Below are 13371 nucleotides of genomic sequence, written 5' to 3' on the forward strand. Positions count from 1 at the left end.
GTGAGGGATCAACCTCAGCGCTGTAGACCAACATAAATTTAGGCTAATGGCACCAGTGCTGCTCAGAAATCTGCAGTCTGAGAAGACAATTCACAAATGCAAGGGGAAAAGACACAACAATGCTGTAAGTGAATATCAGAGACTTATCTATTATAAAGAACGTTCCTAGATGTAGAAAGCGACCGAAATTGTTAATTCTACTTACGATGTTTTAAAAGAATTAACTTATATGGTAAAATAAACCAAGTCTGCTTTTCTTCATGGTTACGTGACGTTACGTATATATCTGTTTTGTATTTTTATTCGTCCATGCCTTTCGTTTAAGCACTCACTCAAGCTAAACAGGTCTCTGCTGCCAAGTCATTATCACTTGTCATCGATGAAGGGTGAAAAACAAAGGAAAGGGTATTCACTTTCTTTTGCCTGATGGCGGATTTAAGGAGTGGGTATGCATAGCAAAAGCGCATTCTTACGCAAATTTGGTAAAAATAAACGTACGTTTATACCGTAACAGCGTTGCGTACGTGGATTAGGACTCTAGAATCATATTGATATACTAAGAAGGACAACCAAATCAGCATCCGCTGAAAAGTGGATAGTAGCACGAGGAGATTTATTTTTACTTTGCAGACTCTAAAAAATTCGAAGCCCAAGGGCCAGTTACAATCGAGTCCGCACAATTCGAAGGATGTAAGAAAAAGTTAGAATTAATTATTCTATTTAACTCGCCTTTATTCCAGATGGAATCAGGAAAAATCGAAATAAAATTGCGACTTTTTTTCTATTGTATCCCCAGTTTTCTTACATGTTATTTCCTTTTGTATTTGAAACGGAAGGCACGCACAAATCTTCAAAAATACATAAATTCAGCTTCATTCATTTTTCAATATTGAACAAACTGTTACGAATGGATGCATTTTGTGAACTAAATTTCTTATAAACCACCTTATGTCTTTGGATTTAGCGTGTCACTTCTTATTTGTATCTGAGACTTCGGTTCCCAGACTAACCGTTAATGATTTAGCGTTCCGTTAAGCTATAACCTCAGACAAATACCCTTGCTACCCTGCATTGAGTAAGCCAATTCCATAAGCTTTCAGCAAGAGGCGGGAACTCGCCTCGCCGGTCTGCTTGCTCCCGCCTTTTAACAATTATCAGCAACATTATCTTTCTGCTCGATGATCGTTTGCAGCATGGATAGTAAAATCCCGAAACAATTCGTCACCTACTACTTCTCGAAGCATTCCACAGCGTCGAAACTCGTTTCTGTTTTACGAAAGTCGAAAACTTCCTGGAAGGTATTCTGACGTGAAAACGTCTAGTTTCTCCTTGGTCGGAGTTTCTTATATGACAAAATGGCGTCAGATTTGAATCACTATTAATTACGAGACCGACAGTGCGCAAACAAAGGTTAAGTCACGTGGTTGTCGCTTATTGCCTGTGTTGGCATATGCGGGTCATTGTTAGGAATCATCTTTGTGTAAAGTTGTAAGCTAGGATTCTCATTCGTGTGTCATTGCGATGAACAGCTTAGGGAGCGCCGCTAGGAGTAATAGAAAATAAAAGTATTTGCCGGAATATAAACGAAAATCTATATTGAGTTTAAACCTACGACACACAGGAAGAGTTCGTCTCAGGACTTGTAAATATGCTCTAAATTACAGAAAACGCGAGAAAAGCCTAAAAAGGGCAGCGCTGAGAGAAGGCGACAGCTCCGTCAGAGTCGGAAAAAAAGGAAGAAATTGCGCAACGCGATAACGTACTCAAAGGCTATATCGTACCCCAGCCACTGAAAAGTCCAAAATTGTGAGTGTGACCACTGTGATAAAGATATTGATAACTAAATTTCATATTAATATGAAACACATGTTACGATTTTATCCCGACGTTTTCACGAAAAATCTACGGCGCAGACCTGAACTGCACACACAGAAATTTATTTGCAACGGATTAATAATATGCTGTGGTATTTCGTGCACTGTTAAAACAACTGATGAAACAGACAGAATTATCTGGTGTAAGCTAGGCGTTGACTTGTAATTACAGAATGTCTGCGGGTCGCTCTGTTATGACAGTCGACTCGATTAGTGAAGAAGTTGCTTCGGTTTTCTCGAGGCATTTGGGAACAGGTTGAAACAAACGATTAACAACCGTCGACTGCATACAGTCGCAAAGGCTGATTTCAAATGTCTTTGGTAACTGTAAAGCTACTTCACCTGGGTAGGGGGGGACAGCTACCAGTCGGAGGTAAACACTTCCCCCTCACAGCGTTCTAATGTTGCCGGCTACACTATGCCACTCAGCGTCCGATGTAAACACAGCCGACAACAGGAAGTGTGACAGGACTACCAGACCGAGTTCAGAGCAGGAAACGGCCGGGGTCCCCGGTGGTCTAGTGGTAAGGGGGTCTGGAACGTTCCAGCGCCTCGGCTGGGGCTATTCGCCCCAGCTGGGCCGGGGTTCAATCCCCGGCCGGCGCTGGAATTTTCAGATTTCCGAACACTAGCCTCCACCTCTGCCCTGGCATGTGGCGCATACCGGGCACCCCCGTGGGGTCCGTGCTTCGGGTCCCACGTGGAGCTCACTCCCACACTACAAAATATATCTCATTATGCTGCTGCAATCACTTATTTTAAATTTTAATACGCACACTTTCTTCACCAGACCACATCTGCATATATTTTCCAGGTACTTTCTACATATTATATCTCACTGTCAAAAGAAACAGCATAGTATCATGAACATTTGTAGGATTACAACAATGAAATAATATCCTTACTAAAAAAACTAATACGTTTTATTTTCGTTTTTGTTCTAAATGCTGCTAAGATAACTACAAGAAATTGGAAGCTGTTTTGGTATTTAATAATCAGTAATTAGAAAAATAAATTTGGCTATAATACTGATACATATATTACATATTTACTTAGTGCATTCTCAGTGCAGGAACAGGATAAATTGTTTCAATGTCAAAAGAAATGCAAAATATTATATCAAATTGTTTTTAATTATTCAAGAGTCAAAATGAGATTATGATATGACACAGGTCACTAATGAGGTACTCTCTTTCTTTGTATGAAAGAGGATAATTATCCTGGTTTTATGTGAGCTGAATGTTAAATTAAACAGATAACATTTAACATTTAAAAAACGAATTTCTTGACGATTTTACTGACAGGTCTACATGTTTCATATTATATTTCTGACGGTAGTTAGCTGACATCCTCTCAGGCTCAGCTTTATATGAAAGTATCTTGCAGGTCAGAAAATAAATTTTATTACTACCTCTACAGATTCAGTTGGTCTATTGTTGTTGTACTATTGTTGCATTGCGAGAGAGAGACTGCTACTATAGCTGTTTTCTTTTTCTATGAAATTCCGTGCCATAACTCCATTCTAAATGCTAAAAATCGTGGATAAACTTTTAGCAATACTATTTCCTTTTCACCACATCGCTGCTAGGTGTTGCTACTGGTCCCTCACACAGTCAGTTGTCTGTAGCGCAGGGCTTCGCTACCAGTGGACTCTAGCGGAGCTGGCGACGACTCACTCTGCCGGGATTTGCTGCTTCATTCCTGAACGAGTACGCCGGCTGAAATACCCGCTAAATCCTCACACTAAACGAGAAGCGTAATAGCACCAATACCAAATAAGGCAACTCGTGGTCAGTGCGAATATTTTCAAACCACCACTATGATAACTCCTAGCTGAAAATACTGATACAAACTATTTGCAGAGGAATGGAGCACCTTACAGAAGCTGATTTAGAGGAAAATCAATTTGGAGGGTACAGCACCCATATTTATAACATCTTTCGATACAGAAAAAACTTTTGACGATGTTGACCAGAATATACAGTTTGAATTTAAGATGCAACCAGGAATAAAATATAGCGAGCGAAGCATTACTTAGAACTCCACCAGAAACGAGACAGCAGCTGTACGAGTTGAAGGACATGAAAGAAAGGAAATACGTGACAAGTGAGTGAGACAGGATTCTAGTCCATTCCCTGATGTTATTCATTCTTTATACAGGGTGTTTCACAAATCATGCTTCACACTACTCAGGGCTGTTCAGGGGACGTAACTGATGAAGTTTTACATAGGAATCTACTTCTGAAAACGTCAGCCAGCGACGCTACAGAGCGTCAAAGTTATAGATACCGGTGCCTACAAAAATAGAGGGATCCCACGAAGATGTTACAACCTTTCTAAGATGATGCAGATGGAAAAATGCATAAATTTGAGATTATGTCCTTGTACCGGAAAATTATAACAGAGAACCTTTCTGTTACCTCAGTATGTACCGTTATCGTTGTTGCTAAGATGTAGGACAGGAAACTTTCAGGTGTGGTGGTACGGAACAAGAGAAGAAAACAATGTGCAGTACACATAGGCTGTTACATGCATACATCAGGAACCAGGAGCACTTGTTCATCTTCGCTAGCGTTCTTTGTAGGAACTATATCGCTTCTGTCCGATATTTTGAGAATGATACAATTATTTTTTCCTAAAACCTAGCAGCTGAATAGTGCTTGAAACGATATAAATGGTACTTATGATTTATGGTATGGAGACAGAAACGGTAGTTCACTTTAATGATAACAATATACAGCAAAATTCAGTAATGTTTCTGCAAAATGCCATAACACCCAAATCCTGAAACATAATCGGATATTTCGAATGTGGTACGACACCAGCTGTACAGTTTACTGGGCAGATACAGAGTTTTCCGAAATTCTAGCACTTTTAGAGGGAACTAAGCGACAATATTTTTAATTTGAACCCCGTACGGAAACGTATACTTTCCGTGCTACAGCCGTTTGAATACATGTTTGCTAGGTGGGTATGCAACAGGGTAGCCATCGTGGGATGGCGGAAGGGGTGGGGGAAGATGCTTACGTCGGATGTCATTCACCGTCAGCCCTGCCACTCTGACAAGGCTCGTGCGTCACTCAAGTGTCTGTCAGTATTAGAGCAATATTGCGGAGTGCACTTTTGCCGAATACACCGATATGATCCTACTGTATGGCGAAGTTCGTCGCCTTTATCAAGCTCGTTCTCAGCAGCGTCCAACTTCACGGCATACGCTTTTCGCCACAACTGCGCAATGACTTTGAGATAATGGTGCGTTCACCGTCAGCACGGGTGACTGCAGTGCTACAAAGAGACGCAGCGCACCTAAGTTTCAAAAGGCCGTATTGTAAAGAAGAGTGTTTCTAAAAACTTATCAAGTTTCCTTTCAATGAGTGGAATTGTGGAACTATCGATGTACTGGGTCACAGCTAATGACTTACTTGTACAAGTGGTCGCGTTACTAACATGTTTTCCGACGGCTGTAGCGAGGAAACGGTGCGTTACAGGAGATGGGTTCCAATTCAGAATACGAGTATTGTGTACTGATTCCCCATCTACACTAGGAGTTTGTAACGGAAATTTCGGAACATCGTGCATGTTTCCGGTATATTGTACAGTTGTTGTTCCACCATAATAGAAATTTCGAATACATTTCATAATTTCTGAGAGCTCATCAGGCGCGACTACCGTGTCCGCAGTATAAAACCCAGGGGGCCTCTTGCGTACGGGGGCTCTGACGCCCACGAGAACAACTGTAGGTAGAGAGCGCAACACAGCTTCTTTGATGGACATTTCACTCTAATGCTGCCAGATGTGTCTATTTTTAGAGGTATCTTGAACCGCCTCGCACCAGCTTTAAGCTCAAAGTCGAATGTCCCAAATTCTGGCCACTGCTAACATTCTGAAATACACTATCGGATCAAAAGTATCCAGACACCTGGTAGTGGACTTCAATATGCGGTATGACCACCTTTTGCCATTACGAGGGGTTAACCTCTGCTGGGAACGCTTTCAGTGTAGACGATATTTTATGCATCACACATGTTGAGAGTTTCATCTGTGTGTACGTACGTGACAATACACTGGCCAACAAGATCTCCACCTCTCTCCCCAATTTTGGAGCTATATGGGATTATCCTTGCAACCAGGTCGAGATTTTGACGATGTAACAAATCAATTGAACTGAATATGGTACGACATCCGTCAGGAGGACATCCACCAACTTTATCAATAAAGATCAAGTCGAATAGCTGCTTCCTTAAGGGCCAGAGGTGGCCCAACGCGTTATGACTTTCTCCTGAATGAGTCACCCAATTTAACAGCAATTGTTATCATTTGTTTGCCTTTACACGTACATCACATCTAACGATTTCCTTCACACTGGGATAATTTATTGGTGGTACTGCTTAGGGTGTAAATATGTAGGGTGTATCAAAAAGGATCAACCGAATTTTTTTTAAAAAAGTAACTATTATGTTATTCGACATATGTGCGTGAATAGCGTACTGCTGGAAAGAGCAAACCCTACGGCTTTACATGGTTACCGCTTGGCAGCAGCACTGTCCGACCATTTCAGTCCTAGTAAAAATGGTGTCGCGGCGACAGGAAGCGTTTTGTGTTCTGCATTTTGCGCAGTGTGGGCAGTAATAAGTGTTCGACGTGACTTTCGTACAAGGTACGATGATGATCCTCCTACAGCACAGAGCATTAGATGATGGCATCAACGATTAAGAGAAAGAGAAGGTTTGCGGAAAGGCGAATCGCCGGGCCGTCCCCGAGTGCCTGACACAGACGTCAAACGCATCCGCCACAGTTTCACGAGGGGTCCGCAGAAATCCGTTCGCCGTGCAGCTCGAGAGCTCAGCACGTCCCCGATGTCCGTCTCGCGTCTCTGCGTCGACGTTTATGCATCAAACAATATTAAATTCAGCTAATGCGAGCTGTTCGTGAGGGCGATACATCGTGTGAAGTTCCATAATTTCACTCTTGTCAAGGTGGAGGATGGCCGTTTTCTCCCACAGTTAGTGTTTAGTGACGAGGCAACACTCCATTTACACAGAGAGGTGAACTGTCATAACGTGACAATATGAGGTACGGGACAACCACATGAAGGTGTACAACATAAAATAGACTCTCCTAAATTTAATGTATTTTGTACAGTTTAGAGGGAAAATGTGTATGATTCATATTTCTTTGCCGGAAACACTGTTACAGTAAGCATATATCTCGATATGCCTGAAAACTTTCTCTTCCCACAGTTTGATTCGAACTACTTCATTTTCCAATGCGATGGGGCACCGCGACAGTGGCATCTGGAAGTGTGGGAATTTCTAAATCAAACGATTGCTGAACGATGGATCGTTCACACTGGACTAAATCACTCACCCTTAGACTACTAGACTCCAAGGTCACCGCACCCGACTATATGTGATTATATATGTATGGTTTTGTAAGAGACTCTTTATGTACCTACATTACCAACAGCAATAAATGAACTGAGACATCGCATAACAGCACCTGTGGAAACTGTAACTCCAGACATGCTTGCTGCAGTGTTGGTACAATTTGAACACCGCATTGACATGTTCCGTGCATCTCAACGATGCATATTGAACACCAATGAAAAGGATGAAAATAACTTTTTTAGTTTTCGTACATCAAAGGACAAAATTCATTGTATTCATTGTATATGTTTCTTAGTTCCAGAAATATAGACGGCCCAGGTCGGATGATTGTTTTTGATACACCACGTATACATAATGCACTTCAAAACCTCCCAATAATTAGGCCACTACCAAGATGGGAGACAACAAGTAGTCACACATGCGTCTTTGCATGTGTTGGATAAAAAGTGGTAGCACAATGCCATAATATGACGGATGTGAGTCATTCGGTACGCACACTTTCTGTTGCTGACAGATGGTGGGCTGAAGTAGTAAAGTCAGCAGCACAAGTCGTGTTTGAGTCAGTTGCAGTGTGTGCTCTCTCAGAGATGGAGAGGCTAGCTCGAGTGCCTTAATAGTATGTTTGGGAAACACGAAAAACGTGCTTGGGTGCAGACTGGAAGGGCACGTGGTCGGAGCGCGCAACAATCTTTCCTTCCAGTGCTGCATTCTACCAACTTACACGACGCCAAACGACGAGCCCTGTGCAGGAGCACCGCATACGTGGCAGCGGGACATACTGGGACATCCACCGTATTCATCCGGTAGAGTCCCCCCAATTATGGCCTGATCACCCAAATGAACGAAGTATTTCGTGGCACGTCTTACAGCAAATGATAAGACACCATATGGCGGTCCTAGCGAGACATCATCACAGATGGATGCACAGACAGTGTATGAAATCTTTCATGTGGGTGTGGAAAGTGATCGAGACGCGAGACGGAAATGTGAGAAAGTGAATTTTAGTCAATGAAGACTGACATGAATTATAGCCAAACTGCCACTATTTTTCATTCACCTCCATGTATATTACCATACCCGTTTATTTTTACTCATAAAAATTTGTCAGTAATCTTGTATGAAATGTTTTCACAATTTTGGTTTGTTTTCTAGATGTATAGCAATTCGGTAAGAAAAATGGAAGAGTTTGATTTTTACTTACAATACTGCTCTGGCTGCACATTTTTCTGGGATCGGAACTGATGCCCTTAGCGTGAATGTACTTTGGCTTGCACCACAGCACATTTACTTGACGCAAAATACGACGAAATACTCTGCCAATACAGTTCGATTACCGTCTCGTAACTGTTGGACCTGGTGGTCTACCGGCACAGCGCGTGCCTGCAAATCGAGAATCTCGGGATCGAATCCAAGATGAACAAATAAATTTTTCTGTCTGCTTTTAATACAGCCTTCACCTCTCAATGATATGAGGAGTCGGTAGAAACAACATGTGGTGCGGATTCCACGTTAAACTGCCGATTCCCTTTCTCCGGTTGGACAACTGGAGTACGTTAATGATAAGCATGTCTTCAAAGTGCCGTCCAATTGAAAGACTTAAACGAGGGCACTGAAATACGCGAAATTTATTATTATTATTACACTGTCCAGTCGCAGTAATCTGACCACGTGTTAAAATACGCAATAAACACCTTCTGCAGCACGAGACGCACAGGAATAGAGTCAATGATGTAACGACAGTCATAAGAAGCCATTCCTACCCCAGTACTTGTCATGCTGCGATAGAATTCTATCGATTGAGGATCCGTGGCACAAACTACTCGATCGAGGTGACCTTTCAGATTCTCGATTGGGTTTAAAGGCGGAAAATTTGGTGGTGAGGGCAGTACGGTAAATTCATCCTAGAGCTTTCAGAACCACGCACATACACTGCGAGCTATGTTACACGTGCATCTAGGGGTGTATTTGGTCCCCAAGGATAGGTGCGTACTAGGGTTGATCCATTGTGCCTTTCAGAACAACGAGATCACCCAGGGAGTGCCACGAAAACATTGCCCACACCATAACACTCCCTCAGGGTTGCAGGGCGTTTGCTTTCAATCTGTCCGATGGAGCACAAAATGTGATGAATATGGAGAGGCCACCTGTAGCACTCAGTGGACTTTAAGTTGTGGTACCGGCGTGCAAATGCAAGCTTTCAACGCCAATGAAGAGCAGTCAGCGTGGGTGCAGGGACCAGGTGCCCACTGCGGAAGCCCATAAGTTGTTGAGGAAACATTGGTGGCAGCCCTCGGTTCGCCTGGGCTGTCAGCTGCACAAAAGTTGCACGTCTTCTCGCCAGCACACACATCTGCAGCTATCGTTCACCTGTGTCGCCTACTGCCCGTAGTCCAACACACTTGCCTTGGAGCCGGATTAGAATACCGAGATTTTGCCACTCACGGTTTACTTTACATACAGTGGCATGTGAAAAGATTACAGATTTTGCCGTTTCGGAAATGCTTCCACCCTTGGGAAGAAAACCAACGATTATGCCCTGTTGGACGTCACATAAATCGCCCCTTTTACGCATTATGACAACGACTTCACTGTTTCCAGCCTCCTCCCCCCACCCCCATTCATCACCTACTAATGCTATCTCCTGGAGTCTATGGGTTATTACACGTTGACCTCGAAAATAGGAGTTGGTCATATTAATATGACTGGATCTATTATTATTATTATTGAAACTTCCTGGCAGATTGAAAATGGGTGCCGCACCGAGACTCGAACTCGGGACCCTTGCCTTTCGCTGGCAAGTGCTCTACCAACTGAGCCACCCTAGCACGACTCATGCCCTGTCCTCACAGCTTTACCAGTGCCTCGTCTCCTACCTTGCAAACTTTACAGAAGCTCTCCTGCGAACCTATTATTGTTATTATTTCGTTGTTGTTCAGTTGCCTACAGTAATTTACTTGCTACAGTAACATTTTCTTTGCCTTTGCTGGAGTTGTCTTTCAAGTTTGCAGGGTCCGGCGCTACTGGACTGCGATATTACTGTTATTTCAAAATGAGCCGTTTGTTACTCTTAAAACTAACAAGGAGAGCCCCCAGCGGTGGGATCGACTTTTTGAATCCAAATAAGCCTTAGTGCAACTTAAGATCCCTGCATCCAGGTGGCCCTCGGTTTGAAAGTAACTGACGGAAAAGATTTCAAAATTTTGCGTGATGCTACATAGCGTGAAGGAAGTCGTATTCCACAGTCTGGTTACGTGTCATAATGGTTACGATAGAAGCTTAACCATGCCTCGTCAGGTGCAGTAATTTTTTTTTAAATCTTTATAGAAATGACTTTGATGTTTATTTGTACTCTATTTATTGGTTTAAATGTAATTTATTTCGTTCTATTCTTTTGTCACATCGTTTTAGTCACCGTATGAACTTTTCCATTTGTTTAATTTTTCTTCCAATCGGAATTTTTGTGAATGTGTAATTTATTATACCTATCTGTTTGACTATTGAATTACTTCAAAACTCCGATAAATGAATTAAAAAACAAAAGACGAAATAATCTATTTATATTGACTGTGCATTAATGTGAAAAACGTTTTTCTTTGGGAGACGTGCCTTTTTTTGCATGGTAATCGATATACAAATATTTAAAACATAACATAAAATCTTTGTGCACTATGGAAATTATAGTGTAGATGAGGACATAAATGAGAGAATGTTTTCTAAGTAAAATAAAATTCAAGCAAAGTGAGAAACCGATATAATGTACACAATAACGTAGACGAAAATACAGGGTAATAAAAACAGGAGACATTAAATCGGAATTGATACATGAAGATAATTAAAAGTTCACAAACAAATATTTCCAGTGGAGAAGGGATGATAAGAAGAAAAACTAGACCAAATGAAGAAGTTCATATCACTATTGAATCACGTGACCCAGGAGTGGGACTAAAAAAATAAATATATATATTTACATCAGTTGAAGGAATATGATTATCAATGTCACTTCGATAAAGACCTAAAATAGATTTATTTCTCTGGTGAGATTCGAACCCACAACCTCATGCATGTGAAGCTAGTATCCTTTCAATTATCCTCATAACCAACTTATGTCATTCGGCTTTCTTCATACTATCGAGTCTCACACAAAATTCCGAATTTCTTTTCTCGTCACTTCCTCGCTAACGTCGACTCACCAGGATGAATGGCTGCAGTGTGCGATACTTGGGTGCTTAACCTACATAACCGTATATATGGTTCCAAAAAGTCGATCCTACCGCTGGAGATATCTCCTTGTAAGGCATGACGAAAGAGGGCCGCCGTTTCATTATATACCCTGATATGGTGGTGGATACACATTTAGTAGTGTAGCAATACTAACACAATCGGTCTGAAACCTGCACGATCTAAGCAACAAGGAACGACTTCATACTTAGTCCAAAGGAAAATCTCCAGAATTACTAGAAAACTTATGGCCAATGCATCGAGTCCCCTGCAGTCATTTAGTCCGCGGCGACTGCTGAGAACCTTCAGAGCAGTCGACTACTTCGATGTTACACGTTCGGTGTCCTACTCTATGGAGCTGAGTCATGGACTCTATTAGGCATTTGAAATGCGATCGTATCGAAAAATATTAAGGATACCATCGACAGAGGGGTAAAATACAGGGAGCGAAAGGATATTTACAATTTGTACAGAAACCAGATGGCAATTATTAGAGTCGAGGGGCATGAAAGGGAAGCAGTGGTTGGAAAAGGAGTGAGACAGGGTTGTAGCCTCTCCCGATGTTATTCAATCTGTATATTGAGCAAGCAGTGAAGGAAACAAAAGAAAAATTTGGAGTAGGTATTAAAATTCATGGAGAAGAAGTAAAAACTTTGAGGTTCGCCGATGAAATAGTAATTCTGTCAGAGACGGCAAAGGACTTGGAAGAGCAGTTGAACGGAATGGACAGTGTCTTGAAAAGAGGATATAAGATGAACATCAACAAAAGCAAAACGAGGATAATGGAATGTAGTCAAATTAAATCGGGTGATGCTGAGGGGATTAGATTAGGAAATGAGACACTTAAATTAGTAAAGGAGTTTTGCTATTTAGGAAGTAAAATAACTGATGATGGTCGAAGTAGAGAGGATATAAAATGTAGACTGGCAATGGCAAGGAAAGCGTTTCTGAAGAAGAGAAATTTGTTAATATCGAATATAGATTTATATATCAGGAAGTCGTTTCTCCGAGTATTTGTTTGGAGTGTAACCATGTATGAAAGTGAAACATGGACGATAACTAGTTTGGACAAGAAGAGAATAGAAGCTTTCGAAATGTGATGCTACAGAAGAATGCTGAAGATTAGATGGGTAGATCACGTAACTAATGAGGAGGTATTGAATAGGATTGGAGAGAAGAGAAGTTTGTGGCACAACTTGACTAGAAGAAGGGATCGGTTGGTAGGACATGTTTTGAGGCATCAAGGGATCACAAATTTAGCATTGGAGGGCAGCGTGCAGGGTAAAAATCGTAGAGGGAGACCAAGAGATGAATACACTAAGCAGATTCAGAAGGATGTAGGTTGCAGTAGGTACTGGGAGATGAAGCAGCTTGCACAGGATAGAGTAGCATGGAGAGCTGCATCACACCAGTCTCAGGACTGAAGACAACAACAACACCATCGACAGATATAGTCAAAAATATAGCGGTACGAAAATGCAGAAATTCTCAACAGCATCCACATAGCAAAACTCGATTGTTTTGGTAGCGCAATTTCGCAACAATAAATAAAACTTGTTGAAATTAATAATTCAATGAAACATTAATGGCCGGCCATTGTGGACGAGCTGTTCTAGGCGCTTCAGTCTCGAACCGCGCGACCGCTACGGTCGTAGGTTCGAATCCAGACTCGGTGTGTGTGTGTGTGTGTGTGTGTGTGTGTGTGTGTGTGTGTGTGTGTGTGTGTGTGTGTGTGATGTCCTTAGGTTAGTTAGAACTACTTAAACCTAAGTTCTAAGAGACTGATGACCTCAGATGTTAAGTCCCATAGTGCTCAGAGCCATTTGAACCATTTCTTTGAAAGATTAATGGCATACGTGACCCACGACGCACAGGATTATCCAGGCTAAATA

The sequence above is a fragment of the Schistocerca gregaria genome, unplaced genomic scaffold, assembly GCF_023897955.1.
Source record: "Schistocerca gregaria isolate iqSchGreg1 unplaced genomic scaffold, iqSchGreg1.2 ptg000356l, whole genome shotgun sequence".
NCBI classification, from domain to species: Eukaryota; Metazoa; Arthropoda; class Insecta; order Orthoptera; family Acrididae; genus Schistocerca; species Schistocerca gregaria.